The sequence below is a fragment of the Dipodomys merriami genome, unplaced genomic scaffold, assembly GCF_024711535.1.
Source record: "Dipodomys merriami isolate MVZ:Mamm:240054 unplaced genomic scaffold, mDipMer1.0.p SCAF_1067, whole genome shotgun sequence".
NCBI classification, from domain to species: Eukaryota; Metazoa; Chordata; class Mammalia; order Rodentia; family Heteromyidae; genus Dipodomys; species Dipodomys merriami.
Genome location: NW_027202346.1, coordinates 14,368 through 34,877, shown reverse-complemented (window position 1 = coordinate 34,877; position 20,510 = coordinate 14,368). Strand labels below are relative to the sequence as shown.

The following is a 20,510-nucleotide window of genomic DNA, read 5'->3' as shown; positions in this document are numbered from 1 at the left end:
AAGTTTCTGCCATTGCATTTCTAGGGCTGATAGATGTAGAGGCACTCTCTAAAAACAGCCTAAGTATAATCCCAATGGGTGGCAATTGCTTCCCAAAGCATATGAATATATGAATTCTTATATACCCACATACATATATGTATACTCTCACATGTAAGCACACACACATAACCACACATAAACACACCAACTGAATGGGAGCTTACCATTCTGTCTTTACCTTGGGGCTCATATATTAACAGTCCATTAAATTTACTTCTTTCCAATTCTAGAGAAAGCAATCCCTTTTACTCTGAAAATAATATCTTGGATTAATTGGTTTTACCATCTATCAAGGTGATTATGATAGATAGATTTTAGAATTTTATCTACTTAATCATGAATTCAAATAAATGGCAACATATATTATGAATCTATTAACTTAATCCTTATGTTTCCTCAGTAGAGATAGAAGTTATTATGGTTAATATTTGTCTCAAACTTATGATAGCTTTGGGCTCTATTGACTTGAGATTTATAACCATACTTTTGTTTTTGTTGTTTGTTTTGGAGCAAAAGGATAAGATGAATAAATGAGGTTGGAGTCCTAATTTTACCATCTACTGTCTGTGTATCAATAACAAGTTCCTTAATATTTCTGATCCCCAGTTTTCTACAGAGTTGAATTAATGTTTCAATGACCTATTGCTGCATAAGACAACAGAGGTCAATTATCCAAGAATAACTGACATGTAAGTATTTAATAAGTCTTTTTATTAGAAAATGGAATGGAGAGCAATGGGTAGTCATGCATGTTATAACATCTTAACACTACTATCATTTTCCAAAGGATTTCTAAAATACAAAATGGCAAGAAAATGAATATCACTTAATTCTTAGTAATGAGGGATTGGATTGGAAAAGATAGTATAAAAACATGAGAAATTCTGGGGTGTTGTGTTGGTTGTTCAGAGTGTTGTATACAAGTGTGGAATTGGAAGGCAATGCTCAAGAATTCCAGAAAGACTGGTCATCAAGTTAAAAGTCTAATCTCTCTTTTTTGTGTGCTTCAACTCAGGGCCTGTACTGTACCCTTAGCTTTATTGCTCAAAGCTGACATTGGACCCTTGAGCCAAAAGCTTCCAGCTTTTTGGTGGTTAATTGGAGATAAGAGTCTTATGAACTCTTCCAGGGCTGACTTCTACCCTTGATCCACATATCTCAATCTCCTGAGTAGAGGAACCACCAGTGCCTGGTAAGTCCACTCTCTTGATTTCTACTTAGATAAGGATGTTTTTGGACATCAGGACATTGGTAGAGGAAATGTTTCTGGCCTTGTGTGTAGAAAACAGGAGAAAAAAAAATGAATGCCCCCAAAATGGATAGAAAAGCCCTTTGTCATTTTTTTCAGCTTTAAACCAAAGCAATCAGTTTCCTTTGAGATTTTTATTCCTAATTACTCATATTTTTTGGAGGAAGAAATGAGTAGAATCTAGCATTCAACTTTGTAGGCAATGAACAAGATGTTCATTGTTTGCACACCTGTATATAAGTAGCTTTGTGCTCCAGTGCACTTTCTCGTGCTTATGGCACCTTAAACTCTGTTCTAATTGGGTGGTAGAATATGGGATCATTGTTAAATTAATATATGAGTTTGGATCTATATTTAGTTACAGAAGTTTCTGGGGAAACTGTTGATTAGTTTGGTTACCAGTGTACACACTTAGGTAATTAGCTTATTGTTACTGCTTAGAGTTTACTTGTGAGGTAGCTTATGTATATCATACTCTTTCTTCAATGAGTGGAAAGAGTCCCATTGCAGGTGGAGAATCACAGCTAAATTATCTTTTTTTTCTAATTTTTTTTTGTGCCAATAGTGAGGTTGAACTCAATGTGATAAGCTTTCTCTTGTGTTGTTTTTCTCAAATTTGGCACTTGAGCCATACCTTCATTTATTGTTATTTATTGGTTAATTGGAAATAAGAGTCTCACAGACCTTTCTGCCCAAGATAGTCTCCTGACTGGCTAGCATTACAGATGTTAGCCTCAGTGCATATCTAAATTAGTTGCATTTTTATGGCCCAAGAACTGCCAGGTTTTCCCCCCTCCCCCCCTCATGCACAACTGGATACTCATTGCCAATGATCAGAGGCATAAAAATCATATTTTAAATTATTTTCCAGCTCCCAAGAAAAGTGTTCTTGGATTACCTATCCTTTTCTGCTTTTAATTTCCACAGACTGCAATCACTCACCCTCTAAATTTCTGCAATACATTTTGAGATTTTATTTGGATATAGGATTTATATAAAAGCTCTTTAAACTTGATCCTTTACAAACTTGAAAATAAATTGTTACCATTAGAAGATAAGAACAGTAGGCAAGAAATCTTCTGAAGTAGGAAGACAAGGCTGAGGCCAAATAGCTTCAAATACCTTCTGTGAAATGAAACAATTACATGTTATTGTTTTGCTAATATTATCTACCAACATGTATTCAGCTATGATGACTGTCATTAAGATTTGCATTTCTTGCAGTTGGACAGCAGGAAAGGATGAGCATTGGCCTGGAGTATTAGGCTGTCCCACAAGTCATTTATATTACTCCATATCCACAGAAGAGATGAAGCATAATCAGCCAGATACATCACAAGAATAAAAAGTATACAATGATTCAAATGGGTGATTTAAAAACAAATCACAACTAGCACTGGTGGCTCACACCTATAATCCTACCTACTCAGGAGGCTGAAATCTTAGAGTGGTGGTTTGAAGTCAGCCTGGGCAGGAAAGTCTGTGAGACTTTAAATATATATTTAGGTAGTTGTACAAAGGAGTAGACATTTACTAAAAGATTTAATAAAGTAAACATTTAAAAAGCCAGAAGTGGAACTGTAGCTCAGGTGATAGAGCTCTAGCCTTGAGCATAAAAGCTCAAAGACAGTGCTCAGGCCATGGCCATCAGTTCACACTTGAAATTGAGAATAGTTAACAAATAGTCTTCATATTCTCCAATGCTAAAAAAAAAGGAGCAAAAAATAATTGATTTCTATATAGCCAATGGACCTTTGGTAAATCAAGATATTACTTAGCAAAATGTAAGTGGTAAGCAGGTGAGTTATACCCATGGAGTTCACTTAGTGATTACTGAATTGATGTAGTTAATAAAGGGACTAATAATCTGGGAGAAAAAGAGTTCTGATAAATTCTTATGGTTGGGGTTATGGTCCCTGCCCAATTAAAAAAAGGTAGAAAGTAGATATCAGTGTTCTGGTGGCTTAAATTTATAATCCTAGCTACTCAGGATGTTGAGTAGGATGTCATCCTAAGTAGGAATATCTGTGAAACTATCTTCAGTTAACAAGAAAAAAAAGCCAGAAGTGAAAAGAAAACCAAAGAAACCCAGGGACAGCACCCAGGCCTAGAGTTCAAGCTCCAGTACCTTCACCAAAATAATAGAAGAAAAAATATCCACAAAAAGTGGGAAATTAAATTAAAGATTCCTGAGATTACAGGAGGCAAGTAGCATCCCAGCATGATTTGGATTGATGTTAGACAAGGCTTCCTTGATGAATATTGTCTTAAATGGAAATCTTCAAGGTTGATTCAGAGTTAACAAAATGAGATGAAGAATTGAAGATAGTTTGATAGGAAGAGTCACATGAATGGAGACTTGAAAATTTATGATATCAGACATTATAAAAATGCTTAAATAATACAGGTTGATCCATTGTAAAAATGAGTTGTACAAGACACTATGTTGAAAACGGACTTTACAACTTTGGGGGTGGGGAAGAAAGGCATAGTAGAGGAAAAACAACGGAGGCGGTAACAATGCTCAATAGGAAATGTACTCATGACCTTACTCATGTCACTGTAACCCCTTTGTACAGTATTTTTACAATAAAAACATGTTAATGATAATCGGTAGAGTGTGTTGTAGAAGAAGAGGTAGGTTTGGAAAAGTTTGAAGTATTTCATAAATCATTCTATAGAATGTGGCCTTTATCCTGTAGTTAATGAGAACTAGGGAGTGACAGGATCACAACTGAATTACAGAATGATCACTGTAGTTGCTGTGTGGCTAGTACATTAAAAATGGGAGAAAACTTACATCAGAGATAGAAATAGGAAGACATGTTGATTTAGGAGAGGATAATATGGGCTACATCTGAGCTCAAGGCAGAATAGAAAGATAAAAAGGATATAGAGAGAAAACCTTAGGAGATAAATTTTAGATTGTAGTTTATATTTATGTCTTGGCGCTTAGCTTGGATGTTTAAAGAAATGCTTGAGAGACAAAGTCCCCTTTTTTCTCTCACTTTCATGTTTGAAAGAGAGGACTTTTGGTGAGCATTGTAGCTAAGGAGAAGAGGTGGTTATATATTCATGACTTGCTTCCTACAAACTTAGTATATTGAGTTCACGTGGAAAACAAAGCCAGGAAATCAGTAGGTGATGAACATCTTTTGGTTGAATTTTTAAGTTACTGCCTTTATGTGACGCACTTAAAAATAGTCCTATTATAATTGCCTTTGTATTTCCTATGGCCCGCTAAAAAGCTGTGGAAAAGTGTGTTTCCATTCTGGATGGGTTACAGTCTGTAAATGGGTTAATCAAGTGGTATCTTCCCTTCTACCCTCAGTTACCTTCAATAATAGGTGGAAAAAGCAAGATGCCATTATTTTGTGCTCAGTTCTAAGCATAATCATTTGTAATAGAAATATTTGTACCTTGCGGCTTACTTAGCTAGTATTTCAGCTTTTAGTTGATTCCTGATTTATATATTTTAATAAAGCTACCTGAAAAGAGTGAGGGGTAGGGTATGTGGTGGGAGAAATAAGAGAACAAAAGTCAGTACAAATAATTCATATTTAAAAATACATATGAATATATAATATATGCATATATACATACATACAATTAATGCATATTTACAAATTTATTACTATATGTATATATGCATATATTATATATGCATACGTACACACATATACAAACACATATACATATATATTTGCTATAGACACAGGGAACATTTTCTTCAAAACCTTTTCTAGAATCCTCAAAATCCTTTTGGTGTTATACTAAGTTTACAGGATAAATCCAAGAATAGCTAAAGACTTTGTAATAATTATAAACAAAAATATTTTCATTTTCAACCAAGTTTCATTTTCACTCCAAGCAATCAACATAGTACAATTTTATTTTGCCCAACATTGGAAAATTTCCTTTAAATCTGCTTTTAGGACTCAGCTAAATTATTTATGAGAATGTGTATGTAAAAATGTACAAGTGCAAGGAAGATTTTCTCTCTGGCCATCATTGACTTAAATTTAGATTCCCTTGGTATATATCCAACAGGGAGAAAATACTTCAGATTAAGATAGGTAACTAACTATCACTTATGAATTCATTTGTAAATTTATTTGGCAACATATTTAAGGTTTTTCTTTTTTCTGAGAGGGTCTTAGAATGTAGCATAGGTTGGCCTTGAACTCATAATCCTCCAGCCTCAGCCTTCTTAGTCCTAGAATAAAAATCATATACCTCAACTAGATGTCATAATTTAGTCTTCTTAATAAGAACATAATGTTTTTGACACAGAGTCAAGCAAACATGACGTCTTGCTAAGTGAGTGAATATCCTTTTCTTTATGCATAGCATTGAGGTCATGTCCACAGCCTTTGGTTCAATTCTTTTTAAAGCTAAGTTTCATAGTGAGACTCAGTCATATGCTTATAGGTACATCTTTCTTGAGTTTGTATGTAAATATATTCTTCTAATATATACTAACACTATTTCTTATAGAAGTTATTCAGTGTATACTTTTTCAAATCATCTTTAGAGTCATTTGCTGTTTTGCTAATATTTTGACATCATTGAAATTCATTTTTGAATTTCACATTATAACCAATTTGACATATTTGTCAATTTTTTAATTAACTAAGACTTGTTTGTTTTGTATAACCACAGTTATAGTAATTGGTTTTGAATGAAAATTGGTAACAGCATTTTGAAAAATCAGTGACTTTTTTACTTGACCAGTTTTTATTTTGTTATGTAACATGGTTTAACTAAAAGCTTAATTTGTCTCTTCTCTGGTGCTGTTATTGAAATAGAGGGGCTCTGGATAGGAATGGTGAAACATCCCGCTAGTGAATATTGAAGAGAAAATGCAAACAGCAAGAGAGCACTTAGGTAACAGAGCAGCAGACTAAGCAGGTAGAGAAAGAGGACATTGTCAAGGAAGGGACTAAGAGAGGAGCAGGAGACCAAGAGAAGAGGATGCAGGAAATATAGAGTGTCTTGGATAGAGAGAGGAAAAAGTAGGGAAATAGGTAGAGACAATGCTTGGATGACTGAGAACAAGAGGGAAGAGTTGAGAGTCTCCAATTTTGAGCCTTCCTAGTTATACAATCCAACTAAATATGTATTATGATAGGTTTGTAATAATCATACTACAATTTCATACGTAGACAATTTTAAGAAGGTCACCAAAATGACTGGCAAACAAAGGCCTTCAGGAAAATTGGACATAACAATATTGTATGTCCATTGGTAGGATCAATGGCAGATATATTTTTCATTAAGTTTTTTATTGTGAAAACACTGCATAAAGGGGTTACCGTTACATGACCAAGGTAATGAGTACATTTCTTATCAAGCATTGTTGCCTCCTCCTTTGTTTTTTTCCCTACAATTCCTTCCCTCCCATCTCCAAACCTACACTCTCCTCCACCCTCCTGCCTAAATTGTAAAGTTCGTTTTTCAAAATAGAATCTTGTACATCTCATTGTTGCAATGGGTCAACCTGTTTCCCTATTAAAACAAGTGGTTTGTTTCCTGCTGCTCCCCAAATTATGCCAACGTCAAATACAGTGAAAATAGGTGGTCATACCATGAGGGAGGGACATACAAAGCAACAAAGAAAACATGTGGTACCTTATAATAGCAATAGCAAGAAAGAAAAAACCACTTGTGTCCTTATCTTGGGGTTCGTTTCACTTAACATTATCTTATCTGACTTTTTCTGTTTCTCTCAGATATATACTAGTTATTGCAAATAAGAGAAACCATGGGACCTTATGTTTTTTGGATCTGGCTTACTTCACTTAGGATAATTTTTTCCAAGTCTTTCCATTTCCTAACAAATGGGGCAATGTCATTCTGTTGGAAGCATAGAATTCCATTGTGTATATATACCATTTTCTTAATCCATTCATCTACTGAGGGGTATCTGGGTTGGTTCCATATCTTTCTTAGCTGTGGTAAATAATGCTGCAATAAACATAGTCGTGCTAGTAGCTTTATTATGGTCTTGTTTGTGATCCTTTGGGTAAATGCCCAAAAGGGGGATTGCTGGATCATACGGGAGCTCTGTGGGGAGTCTTTTGAGGAACACCCATACTACTTTCCAAAGAGATTGAACAAGTTTATATTCACACCAACAATGCAGTAGGGTTCCTTTCTGGCCATATCCCTTCCAGCATTTGTTGTTATAAGAGTTCTTGATTTTAGCCAATCTAACTGGGGTGAGGTGGTATCGCAATGTTATTTTGTTTTGCATTTCATTTATGGCTAGAGAGGTTGAGCATTTTTCATGTGTGTATTGGCCATCCTTCTTTCCTCTTCAGAGAAGTTTCTCTATAAGCCTATAGCCCACTTATTTATTGGGCAGTTGTTTCTTTGAGGATTTGTTGTTGGAGAATTTACTTTTTTGAGTTCCAAGTATATTTTCCCAGACCCTTATCCATTGTATGGCTAGTGAAGATCTTCTCCCAATCCATGGGCTTTCTATTGATCTTGGTAGCTATGTCCTTTGCCATGCAGAGGCTCTGCAGTTTCATGGAAGCCCATTTTTCCAACTTTTCTTTGATTTGTTGTTTTTCTGGGTCTCTATTAAGGAAATTTAAGCCTGTGCCAAGGAGCCCTAGAGTTTCTTCTATCCCTTCCTATAATAATTTCAGGGTGTCTACTTTGACTTTGAAGACTTTGATCCGTTTGGAGTTGATTCTGATGCAGAGTAATGTTTAAGTATCTAGCTTTCATTTTGTACAGGTGATTAGACAATGTTGCCAGTACTATTTACTGAATAGGCTGTCTTTCTCCCTTATCGAACATTACGTTGTTATAGATATGTGGGATCATTTCTGGGTTTTCAATTCTATTCCATTGGTCCTGAGGTCTCTTCTTGTGCCAGTATCAAGCTGTTTTGATAACTATGCCTTTGTATTAGAGTTTGAAATTTGGTATTGGCATTCCTCCAGCACTATTCTTTCTGTTAAGGATCGTTTTTACTATTCAGGGTCGTTTATTGTTCCATATAAATTTTTGGATTGCCTCTTCTACTTCCATGAAAAATGGGGTTGGAATATTGATGGGTATCACATTGAATTTGTAGATAGCCTTGGGAAGTACTGCCATTTTCACAATGTTGATCCTTCCAATCCAGGAGCATGGAAGGTTTTTCCACTTTCTAAGTTCTGTTTTTGTTTCCTTTTTCAGGTTTTAAAAGTTTTCATCATAGAGGTCCTTCACTTCTGTGGTTAAGTTAATTTCTAGGTAGTTTTTTTTGTGGGGCTATTATGAATGGAGTTGCTTTCCTGATTTCAGCTGCACTCTTCTCAATGTTGGCATACAGAAAAGCCATCAATGGTAGGTATATTTTCTCATGACTTTGACATGTAAGTACAAAGGTAGTGTTGATTTTGGAGGCATAAGTTGATATAAGTACGATGGTCAATTGCCTATGGATAGATTAATCAAGTCCAAGGTTTGTAGGACTAAATTGAGATTAACATATTTTAGTATGATTGGATACAGTATTTGTTAGGTGGAGCAGAACCAATAATTAGCTGGTTAGTCAGGGGATAGAGAAAGGATCCATGTGCCTCTGAGAGGAGTTTTAAAGTTAGAATTTAAGCGAACTCAGTGATTAGATTTGTGCTTTAGAAAGATCATTTGTATCCATGTGGTTATTTCTTTAGTAAGATTTATATGTGAAAGCAAATAAATTGATTGTGAAATAACTCCAATACAATGAGACTATTTACAGAAACAAAAATAGGTTGGACACTAGGAAAAGAGAAACATATTTTGGGTCCTGACACTGTCAGAGAGATAAGGTATAGGAAAGAGAAGTTGTGAAGATACAAATTAGATGTGAAAAATTATGTGTATCTGAAATCACTTGGCTTGTAAGACTTAAAATTTGTGATTTGTGAACACTGAGTTACCCAAGAATTAGAGTCACCATATTTATCTTTGTAAGCTCAGTCTCTTGTACTTATTATGTTCATAAAATGTTTTCCTCTGGGCTGAAAATAGCAGTGATAAGCATAGATGTGAGCTGTCCATATAGAGGCTTAATGGTCAATTAAAATCAGATAAATCAGGAACCATGGCTTGAACAGCTTTTGGCTTTTTATTCCAATCAGTAGTCATTGGATTGCAAATTTATTGGATAGCAAATTTATTGCTATTGGGGGGGAGGGGCAGAATCAAACCTTTCAGGCACTGAGAACCTCAAATAAAAATGCTCTTCTGTTAGATCTACTGAGAGTGAACTTTTGGGCAGTGGGCTAGTGAATTCCTTCAGAGATAATCAGATGGCAGGTACAATACATGTTTGCCCCAGGAGACCCCTCATCTCATAGGGCAGTGGTGCACTGAAGAAAGAATGTAATTCTTCATTCTTCACACTAAACCTTTCCACATTTTTGGCCTGTATGCCATTGCATGTGTGTTTTCATCTTCTTCCATATTTCATACATTTTTCTTGAACTGGTATTTATATATTTTAAGATGCAATTCAGATTAGCTTAATTACCCTTCACTCTTTTCACATTGCCTTATGAACATAGTATTTTTGAGTTTGGTAACAAATGACAGTGTATATAGCATGGTTACAGGGCTTATGCCCATGAACACATTATTATTATCAACTTTTCCAGGGACTTTCCAGAAACATGTATTATGGATAAATGATTAAAGGTAAGAGAAACCTCATTAAAAAAACAGAAACAGGAGTTATTTTTCTTTCATTGTCCTTTGTTTTCTGAGATCATACATTTTTCCAGTGATCTAATATTTTAATTTCTTATTTTTATGTAAGCTACTAACATGTTAATTTATTTATTTTTTGTTGGTAATGGGGTTTGAATTCTGGGCATTGGTGCTTTCCCTCAGCTCTTTAGCTCCATGATAGGGTTGTACCATTTGAGCCTCAGCACCATTTCTGGTTTTCTGGTGGTTTATGTGAGATAAGATTCTCAGGGACTTTCCTGCCTGGGCTGCCTTTGAACTGCAATCCTCAGAGCTAGGATTACAGGTGTGAGACACTGGCGCCTGGCTTAACATTTTAGTTTTTATAAGAATTTTTCTTCAAAAATGTAGAAAGAAATAGAAAATAAGGTGAATCATTCAAAAAAGTAAGGGATTTTTAAAACCTAACGGGCCTTTGTAAACGTTAACCGATATTTACATTATGTAGCCTAGTGTAATAATGGTAGAAATAAATAAGAAAAGTAACTATGAAGTTACCATATACAGAAATAAAAACAAGGAACTCATGGATCATAACTTATAGTCTGGTAGACATTAAGATGTGTTAGATCTGAATGATATGAAAATGATTATAGAACAACTGGTGGGTGTGATTGATTATATATACCTTTAAATGCTTATATGAGAAAATAAAACCTGAAAATCAATGGACAAGGCAGCCAACTAAAGAATTCATGAAAAGATGAACAGAGTGTATGAATAAATGAAATAGAAAATAATGATACTAAAAGTTTATGATGTCAGAAGGTTTATTTTTTTTTTGTAACATTGGTATTTGATTCAGCTAAGCAAGTGCTCTTCCATCTATCAATACTCCCAGAATTCTTGTGATTTAGTTATTTTCTGGATAGGGTCTCCTGATTTTATCCATGATCCATAGTACTCTCATCTCGGCCTCCCACTTAGCTGGGATTAAGACATGCCACACAGTGCATTCTCTGAAATGGTGTCTTAACTTTTTACTAGGCTAGAATTTAATCACAATTTCCCTGATCTCTGTCTCCTGAATCACTGGGATTACAAATGCATATTATCATGACCAGCTTCAAAAGTTAATTTTTTTTGAAAAAACTAAAAAAATAATTTTGCCAATCATTCCAGAGTATAAGATGAAAGGCAGAATGCTATCTGACAACTCTGTGAAGTTATCAAATTTTGATGACAAAATTGAGTCAGAGAAAAATGTAGTATAGACTTATAGGCCAACCTCAATTGTAAACATGAATGAAAATTTTTGAAAAAGTATAATATGTACTTGAAAAAGTAACAATATGTAGAAATGAAATATATTATAATGAAATTAATGATACCCTATCCTAGAAATGTACTGTCTTTGCTTAATTTTTGTTTATGTAACATTTATATACACTAATGTATTTATAAGATGATTTCTTTGTTGTTTTATATGTCCCTCCCCCACAGTATAACCCCTGTTTTCACTGTATTTGATATTGGTATAATTTGGGGAGGGGAAGGAAAAAAACAAATTGTTTAAATAGGAATCCAGGTGGACTCATTGCAACAATGAGATGTACAAAACATTATGTCAAAAAACGAACTTTACAACTTGGGGAGGGGGATAGAGGTGGGGGAGATGGGAGGGCAAGGATAGTAAGGGGAAAAAAGGAGGAGGCAACAATGCTTGATAAGAAATGTACTGATTACCTTGCTCATGTAATTGTAACCCCTCTATATGGTATTTTCACAATTAAAAAAATTGTAATCATATGATAAAAGAAAAACTAATATTCATTTAAGATAATGTTTATAAATTTATATATAGATATAGACATTGATAAAGTAATAAAGGATGTAGAGGAATTGCCAATGTTAAACTTAATAATTAGTAGTGAAATATTAAACGAATCCACGTTAGAGACAGAAAGAAAGCAAAGATGTCTACTCCTATTTGTTTAACCATGATTTCTGAATTGCTGGCTGGTATAATAAAGTTAGGAAAGCAAAAAATATTACATTTACTGATAAAGAAAAAATACTATGTCAATGATATAATTATTAGAGAAATACAAAAAGCACAAAGCAATGAACATATAAACCGATAAAAAGCATGGATGTCAAACCAAAAATTTGATAACTAATAGTCAGTTGTCTTTCCAAATATCAGGAAAAATATAAAAGGCATGTCATGTAAACTTTAAAAAAAGAGAAAGCACTTAGAATTAAATCAAGTAAACTCTGCAATTTCCAATACCATTTGGCAGACTGATATTACTCATGTCCCCTTCCTTTGGAGACAATGTTATGTTTTTGTTTTCATTGATACTTTTCTCATTTCTCATTCCATGCCATTCCATCAAGTGGAGAAGCAACTAAACATTTCAGATTTCACTTCTTAGAAACTTTTAGTCACATGGGAATTCCACAACTATTAAAATGTAATAATGACCAGGCTGCAGTGGCTCATGCTTGTAATCCTCTCTAGTTAGGGAGCTGTGGATCTGAGGATCACAGGTCAAAGCCACTCTGGGAAGAACAAGAATTCTTATCTTGAATCAACCCAAAATCAAAACAGAAGTGAAGATAGGGCTCAAGTGGTAGAGTTGCTAGGAAAAAAGGATACATCCCCTAGAGATCAATTAACTAAAATCTCATTTACCCTAAAAAATTTTTAACTGTGACCAATATGGTTTTGCAGCAGCTGAAATACATGTTTAAGTAACTTGAACCCAAAGTCCTGGCAAAAGACCTTCAAGAAAGCAGGTTCTGGTAAGGACCTTATAATAAGTATTAGTACATATTATTATATGCTTGTATTCTCTCTTCTACAGGACTGTAGTGGTTCCCACTAGCGGTGTCAAGATTTATCAACAGCTGGAAAAACCAGTTCTTTAACTCAGCCATAAATAGAAAGTAGACCTGGCAAGAACCCAGCAAGTTCAGGTCCTTGAAATCCTGAAAATCAGTTTTTATCTTACTTATCCACTATTGATAATTACTCAATTCAGGGAGTAAGACAAACTCATACAGACGAAATAATTCTGACAAGGCTAGATGTTTTAGTGTAAGTCATTGAATGGCAGCAGGCTCCATTTGAGAGACAGCAACTCAGTATGATCCTGTTATTGAAAAACAATGTGTGGCTCCTTTACCTTATAATTCCTTCCAACATGATTGGAAACTAGTGATAAAACATCTCCATGAATTGTTGAAGTCGATTAGCCAAAATTTTGTTAAGAAGTTTGCATCAATGTTCTTCAAATAATGGGTCTGTAGTTCTCTTTCTTTGATGAGTCCCTACCTGGTTTTAGTATGAGGATTATGATGGCTTCATAGAATGAGTTCGTTAGTGAACTCTCTCTTTCAATTTCATTGAAGAGTTGGAGGAGTATTGGTGTGAGCTCTGCTTTGAAGGCCTTGTAGAATTCCGCAGTAAATCAATCTGGTCCTAGGCTTTTCTTAGATGTGAGGTCTCTCTAACCATAAAAGAAATGCAAATCGAGACAACATTGAGATACCACCTTACCCCAGTTAAAATGGCTACAATCAAGAACTCTAATAACAACAGATGCTGGAAGGATGGTGGGAGTGTAAACTTGTTCAACCACTTTGCAAAGTAGTATGGAGGTTCCTCAAAAGGCTCCACATAGAGCTCCCCTATGACCCGACAATCCCACTTTTGGGCATTTACCCAAATGATCACAAACAAGACCATACTAAAGCTACCAGCACAACTATGTTTATTGCAGCATTATTTGTTGCCATATCTAAAATATGGAACCAACCCAGATGCCCCTTAGTAGATGAATGGATCAAGAAAATGTGGTATATATACACAATGGAATTCTATGCCTCCATCATAAAGAATGACATTTCCTCATTTGTTAGTTAATGGAAAGACTTGGAAAAAATTATATGAAGTGAAGTAAGCCAGGCCCAAAGAAACTTTGGTCCCATGGTTTCCCTTATTTGCAATAACTACTATATGTCTGAAACAAGCAGAAAAGGTCAGGTAAGTTGATACTAGGTGAAACGAACCCCAAGACAAGTATTCAAATGTTTTTTTTTTCTTTCTTGCGATTGTTTCTAACATATTTATAAGATGATTTCTCTGTTGCTTTGTATGTCGCTCCCCCATGGTATAACCCCTGCTTTCATTATATTTGATGTTGGTATAATTTAGGGAGCAGAAGGGAAAAAACAAATTGTTTAAATAGGGATACAGGGGGACCTATTGCAACAATGAGATGTACAAGACGTTATGTCCAAAAATGGCCATTACAACTTTGGTGGGGGAGGGGCAAAGGCAGAGGGGGGGAGGTGGGAGATGGGAAGGAGAAACAAAGGAGGAGGCAATGCTTGATAAGAAATGTACTCATTACCTTGCCCATGTAATTGTAGCCCGTCTGTACATTATTTTCACAATATAAATAAATACTTAAAAAGTATGAAGCTAATTATATACAAAATTGCTAAATAAAATATTTGTTAATCAAAAAAACAAAAATTATCTCCATGGTGCTTTCTCTGATTCCCTGCACCAGGAAATGGAAATGTTACATTCCTTATTACCTAAAGTAAATGAGCTTCAAAGCTATATTTATCAATCAGTACTCAAGAAACCACAAAAGCGTCTTAATTGGCTAAACCTTGAAAATTTCTTTTCTGAACTGAATCTTTACATATTTGGGTTATATGCTATGGGAATAATTGTTCTTATTGTTTCAGTCTTTCAAGTAATATGTGATGCTATATCCTGAACAGAACAGAACAGAATAGAATGAAGATGATAATACTGCTTTCTTCACAACAACAAATGGCTGTTTTCAAAATGAAAACAGGAGATATGTGTAACCCTATATCCTCATGAGAACTATGCTTGGGAGCAGGAAGTATGAATGCACATGGAGTGTCCCCGATACCAGCAGGAAAGTACTGTTGGTATGAATGTTTATCCAGTGTCTGAGTAAAGACTCAAGATTCCTGCTGCCTATTTGATTTTCTGCAATAATCCTGCCAAAAGATAGGATAAATGGCTGAGTGTACTTATCTGACTACATCCTATATCCTGTTAACAGTCCTTTGGAATGAGACTTTTGATCTGCAACCAAGACCTTTCCCAAGAAAGTGTTTTAGCCCCTAAAAAATGTGGGGGTGGAAAAGACTCCAGTTGGAACATGTCTGCTGATTAAACTCATTTCTTCTGGGCAATATATTGTTTCATGAGTAATTCTTCATCCTTCATCACAGCATTCTATGGACAGAACCATCACTCTGGTGGAAAAGTGGACATATATTTAAATAGTCCTATCATAAAAACAGACTTAAGAAACAGAAACATAGAAACAGAAATAAGCTTCTTCTTCTTATCTGAGAATCTCAAATTAAATCAGAGCACCTGTTGGACTGAAGAAACTAAACAATATATACTCCAGAAAGGGCTTTCCAGCAATGGGAGTCACAGGTGTATAATTGTTTAGAACAGCAACAGCATTGACTAATAAAATTGAAGATGGGCATACTTTTGAATCAACCATTTAAATGTTAGATCCATCTTCCTAACAAGTATACAAGAAGACATGGGCAATGTAGCTGCATTATTGCTAAGGATAAAAGAACAGTAAATGATGTAAATATACAATAGTATGCATGAATACATGATGGTGTATTCTTATACTTAGACAGTGGAATATTACATAGCAGAGAAAATAATCTGTAGCCATTGAGATCACTATTGGTAAATCATAATGATACAATGTTTAGTGATAAAAGCAAGTTGCAGAAAAGCATATTTGGTTTCATTCTATTTATATAAACTCTCCAAAGACATGAAGAAAAGCAAGGGAATGGGAAACAATTCAGGATAGGGATGATCTCTGGATTGGGGTTTGGGTGCTGTTGGGTTTAGGAAGGTATTAGAGGCATATCTTCAAAGACTGTAAAAATTCTTGTTGCTTAATATTTAAACTAAATGGTGAGTATCAGATGCTCATGGTACCATTTGTTACATGTTTTTATATGTGGTACTTTATAAATTATTTTTTAAAAACCCAAAGAATATTTGGTAAAAACTTTGCAATGTTTATAGCTTAATAACTTCTGTCTGCATTTGGAAAACTAGTTATTACTGCTATTTTATTTGACCACCTGCAATTTAGGGACAAAAGTTTGGTTAGAGGAAGAAATATTCCTACAGTGTTGGACTTGCAAATGGAGGATGAGTAGAAACTAGTGTTCTGCACATGGGAAATAGTTGGAAAACGGGCTAATCGTGAGGTAAACAAGAATGAAGTTGACTTAAATGTCTCCTGAGCAATGCCAAACTGCTAACGGATTCTCTATGAGCCACCATCATCTGCATTCTCAACTAGTGCCACTAAAAGCATCTTGGAGAAAACAGCAGTTTCTGTTCAAACTCAGTTCTAAAATGCCAAGTCATAGCTTCAGAGAGTTTGTGAACTAGGCTTGGGTTCATATCCTTATTCCATCTTTAGTTAGCTGTTGCACTCTTGGAAGTCATTTATTCTGTGCCTCTACTTACTTAGTTTCTTTTTTCTGTCTTTGTTTTTTGTTTTGGTCAGTAGTGGGGCTTGAAGTTTAGGGCTGGACACTGTCTCTGAACTCTTCAGCTCAAGGCTAGCACTCTACCACTTGAGCCACAGCACCACTTCTGGACTTTTCTGTTTCTGTGGTGCTGAGGAATCGAACCCAGGGCCTCATGCATGCAAGGTAAGCACTCTACCACTAAGCCACCTTCACAGACCCACCTCTAATTTCTAATATATAAAAAGGCATAATAGTTTTTTTCTCATACACTGATATTTTATATGAAAAATAGTATGCAGTAGCTCTCTTATACATGTTGATTACATTGTAAAAGCATAATTTAAAAGAATATCTAAATGTTAAATTACTCCTGTGGGACACTTGGGGAATGGTTCTGAATTCTGAGTTCCAGAGACAGGTCATTGCTCTTATCATGTGGTTGGGGTCTTGCTCTCTCTCTTTTTCACACACACAAATTATATTAACACGTGGAAGCTTTAAGTAACACACAAAAAATAAGTGAAAACTAATATGAGCATTGAGAAAAAGCCTGTGATAACTTAGAGATGGGTAGAGAAAGCTATGACTCAACACCAGGGTTTGTTCAAATTTTAGTTATCTTCTGGGCTTAATTTCACTTAAATGTCATAAAATTGATTTCTGTAATTAAATTAATATATATGTTACTTTATAATATGATGTATATACGTAATTTTATTCTATAATCAAAGTAATATATAATAATATATATATATACTTTAAGTATATATATATAAAGTATATACTTTAACATAATATAGATGTTATTTTAATTATGAATTAATATAGAAAAAGTAACACACATATAAAGTATATAACCAATTCCTTTCAGGTTTTTTTTTTTGGCAGATATGGGGATTGTACTCAAGGCCTTGGCTCTGTCCCTGAGCTTCTATGTGCTCAAGGTTAGCACACTACTACTTGAGCACCATTTCTGGCATTTTCTGAGTAGTTTATTGGAGATTAAAGTCAAATGGACTTTTCTGCCCGGGCTGCCATTCAGGCATGATCTTCAGATCTCATCCTTCTGAGTAGCTACGATTATAGGCATGAGCCACTGGCACCCAGCTTAGCTTTCCACATTTTTGAATAGATATTGTGTGTGTGTGTGTGTGTGTGTGTGTGTGTGTGTGGTTGCAATCATAATTTGTATACAGATTTGCTTTTTGCAGTTAATAACATGTCAAAACATTAAAAAATACTAAGTGATATATAATGCACCTTTATTTAACAGATACATAATGTGAATATTGAAGTAACTTCCAAATTTTTACTATGAATGACCTTGCTTTTGGAATTGTTTCAAAGGAATTTTACTGTAGGACAAACTTGGTTTCAAAAAGAAGAATAAACTTTCATAAAAATTCAAATATTCAAATATTCTCAGGTCTCTTTGTGTCCATCATTTATCACTTCTGATTTTGATCAGATTCTATCTGATGTGTGGCTTGCATATGTTACAGCATACTGGTAAAAACTTCATTTGAACCAAGTAATACTACAAGGGGAGAAAGATATACAATGAAAAAGCAAATGAAGGCAACCTATTTAAAAATGCTTATAATCTAGGTGTTGGTGATTCATGCTTGTAATTCTTGCTAGTTAGGAAGCTAAAAATTGAAGAACTGAACTACAGCTACACAGAATGATGTGCACCTATCATTCCCATGTAGAAGCTGACATTGGGCAGATCTCAATGCTATGCCAACCCAGAGCGAAAATGTCCAGAGATTTTTTTGTATAGAGGGAAGCTGGATACAGTAGTGAATAGCTAGAGATTACAGAAACCTTAGAAGTAGGTGGATGGCAGCTCAGGTGCATATTTTGCAGAAAATAGGACCCTAAAACTATCCAACAAAGAACAGTGCTATAATTATGGGTTTATGGGATCATGGCAGTCTTATAAACATAAGGCCCTGAGTAAAACCCCCAAAGACTGCCAAAATCATGAGCATCATAATAAATAAAAATGTATACCGACTTATGAATGCATTCACTCCCTAAATGCTTAAATTATGCTCCATTTGGACTTTCATTTAGTGGGCCTTGGTACTGTTATCTTAGCTCTTGTGTTCAAGACTGGCTCTCTACTACTTGAGTCAGAGTTCCATTTCTGCTCAGGTTCCTAATTTGAAAAGATTATGCTAATTTAATATTGCAACTTTCACCATCAGGCCTCTCTTCAAACTGCATTTCAAGCTGGAAGGGAGAGGGTTTGAGAAAGGAAATCAAATTTTGCTGCAGGTCAAAATAATTTTCCAAAATGCACAGTTTGCCATGGACTCAGCAAGTCTTCATCAGAGCATAGGGGCCAATGTGGCACATTTCCACTCCCATCAGGTGATCAGGGAGAAGCTGAAGTAACAACAGATGGAGCTTGGGACTGAAGACTGCAGGGTGGACACTGGAGATCCAGAAATCCATGGTAAATCATGCTGGCATCAGACAAGCTACCATCGAGTAATCCTCTGCTGAGAGACTTCCCCAAGTCTGAATGTCTGTCAAGCAAAATTTAAAACATGTTCCAAATCCTCTTCCTAGATGAATGGCTTGGAGTGAGGGTCAACTTGCCATCCTGCTTTGTCTGGTTTCATAAGGCAGCAGCATACATTATCCAAACTGATGCAAAATAATTAATTCGAAGACAATGCTTAAAATTAGGCATTTTTACTGTTATGACTGTACCTTAACTATGGCATTAGGGATTTGTAATTTGAAAAATATAGTGCAAATATCCCAATGCTGTCTGCAAACCACTTTATGTACTTTTGCCACTTGGAAGAATCTTCTTGTACCCAATTGTTCACTCTGGAAACAGGAGAAGCACATCTGGTTTCACCCTCAGGGAGACCTTCAGGCCGGGTAAGGTGGCCTTGCAGACAGCTGGGACAAGGGGACAGGTAGGTCCAGCCCACTGGGGAAAGCACTTCGTGGTTCCCCTTTAAAACCTCCGGCTTCACACATGGAGGGCCTTCCTGAAACCCAGAGCTCTCCCTTGCGGTGCGATCCTCTGTGGCTGTTGGGGGCTCCAGGCCATCTTTTTGGCCAGTCCCACCTGAGAGCTTCCCTAGCAAACATCTTCTGCAGGAATGGTGGACACACACACAAACACCCCCCCACACACACACACACGGCATCACATGGCCCCATGGCCTGGCTCAGAGCAGCTGGGGCTGAACTTTTTCCTATCAGCTCCTTCAGACCCAGAGACACTTTGCTGGCCCAGTGAAGCAGGAGGCCAGGCTGGCTCCAACACCTCTTCATGTCTGTTGCTCATCCTGGAAATTTCCACTGCCATCAAACCTACGTGGCTTTATCCCCACATGTGCAGAGCTGGGGCTCCCTTTCTGTGTCTGATTCTTAAGGCTACACCAAAGTGTGTCCAAGTCATCCCCTCCCAGCCTCTGCGCTTCTGCCAGGCAGGTGTCCAGGGTCACTTTTCCATCGTTCATGTTTGTTTTCTCTGCTGCAAAGAGCCTGGGGTGGGGGCACCTGAGAGTCTGGCAGAGGGGGTTTCAGTGGATCTCAATATAAACCTGCAGGCACAACGTTGAGCATCATGGAAGCCATGATGTACAGGCAGCAGAAGTTGATGCTCAGTCACCAATCCAGGTGGAAGAAGATGAGCAGCGTGCGGGTCAGCCACTTGCAGAAGACCCCATATGAGCAGGGAGCAGCCGAGTGGGACATCCAGACAGCCAGGCCCAACAGAACTGCCAGATAGGTACCGGTGCTTCCATGGCCCACTTGTCCATCAGCCCTTCTTCCCTCCCTCCCTTGCTCTCTAAGCCGCTTTGCCCAGGCCTTCACCCCAGATCTGGGATGTGCTCTGGGAGACAGAGAGGAAGGTGGCAGGGCCCGTGGGCTTGCAGACCACCTGGTAACCAAGTCCATGCATCAAGCTTCCTTTGGGCAAGACAAG

At 36.2% G+C, this 20,510-nt stretch overlaps 1 pseudogene; it reads right to left on the bottom strand.

The window, feature by feature from the left end:
* Nucleotides 1–20,040, bottom strand: part of LOC138814765 (GATA zinc finger domain-containing protein 1 pseudogene) — a 52,174-nt pseudogene extending 32,134 nt beyond the window's left edge.
* Nucleotides 20,041–20,510: the final 470 nt, after the last annotated feature.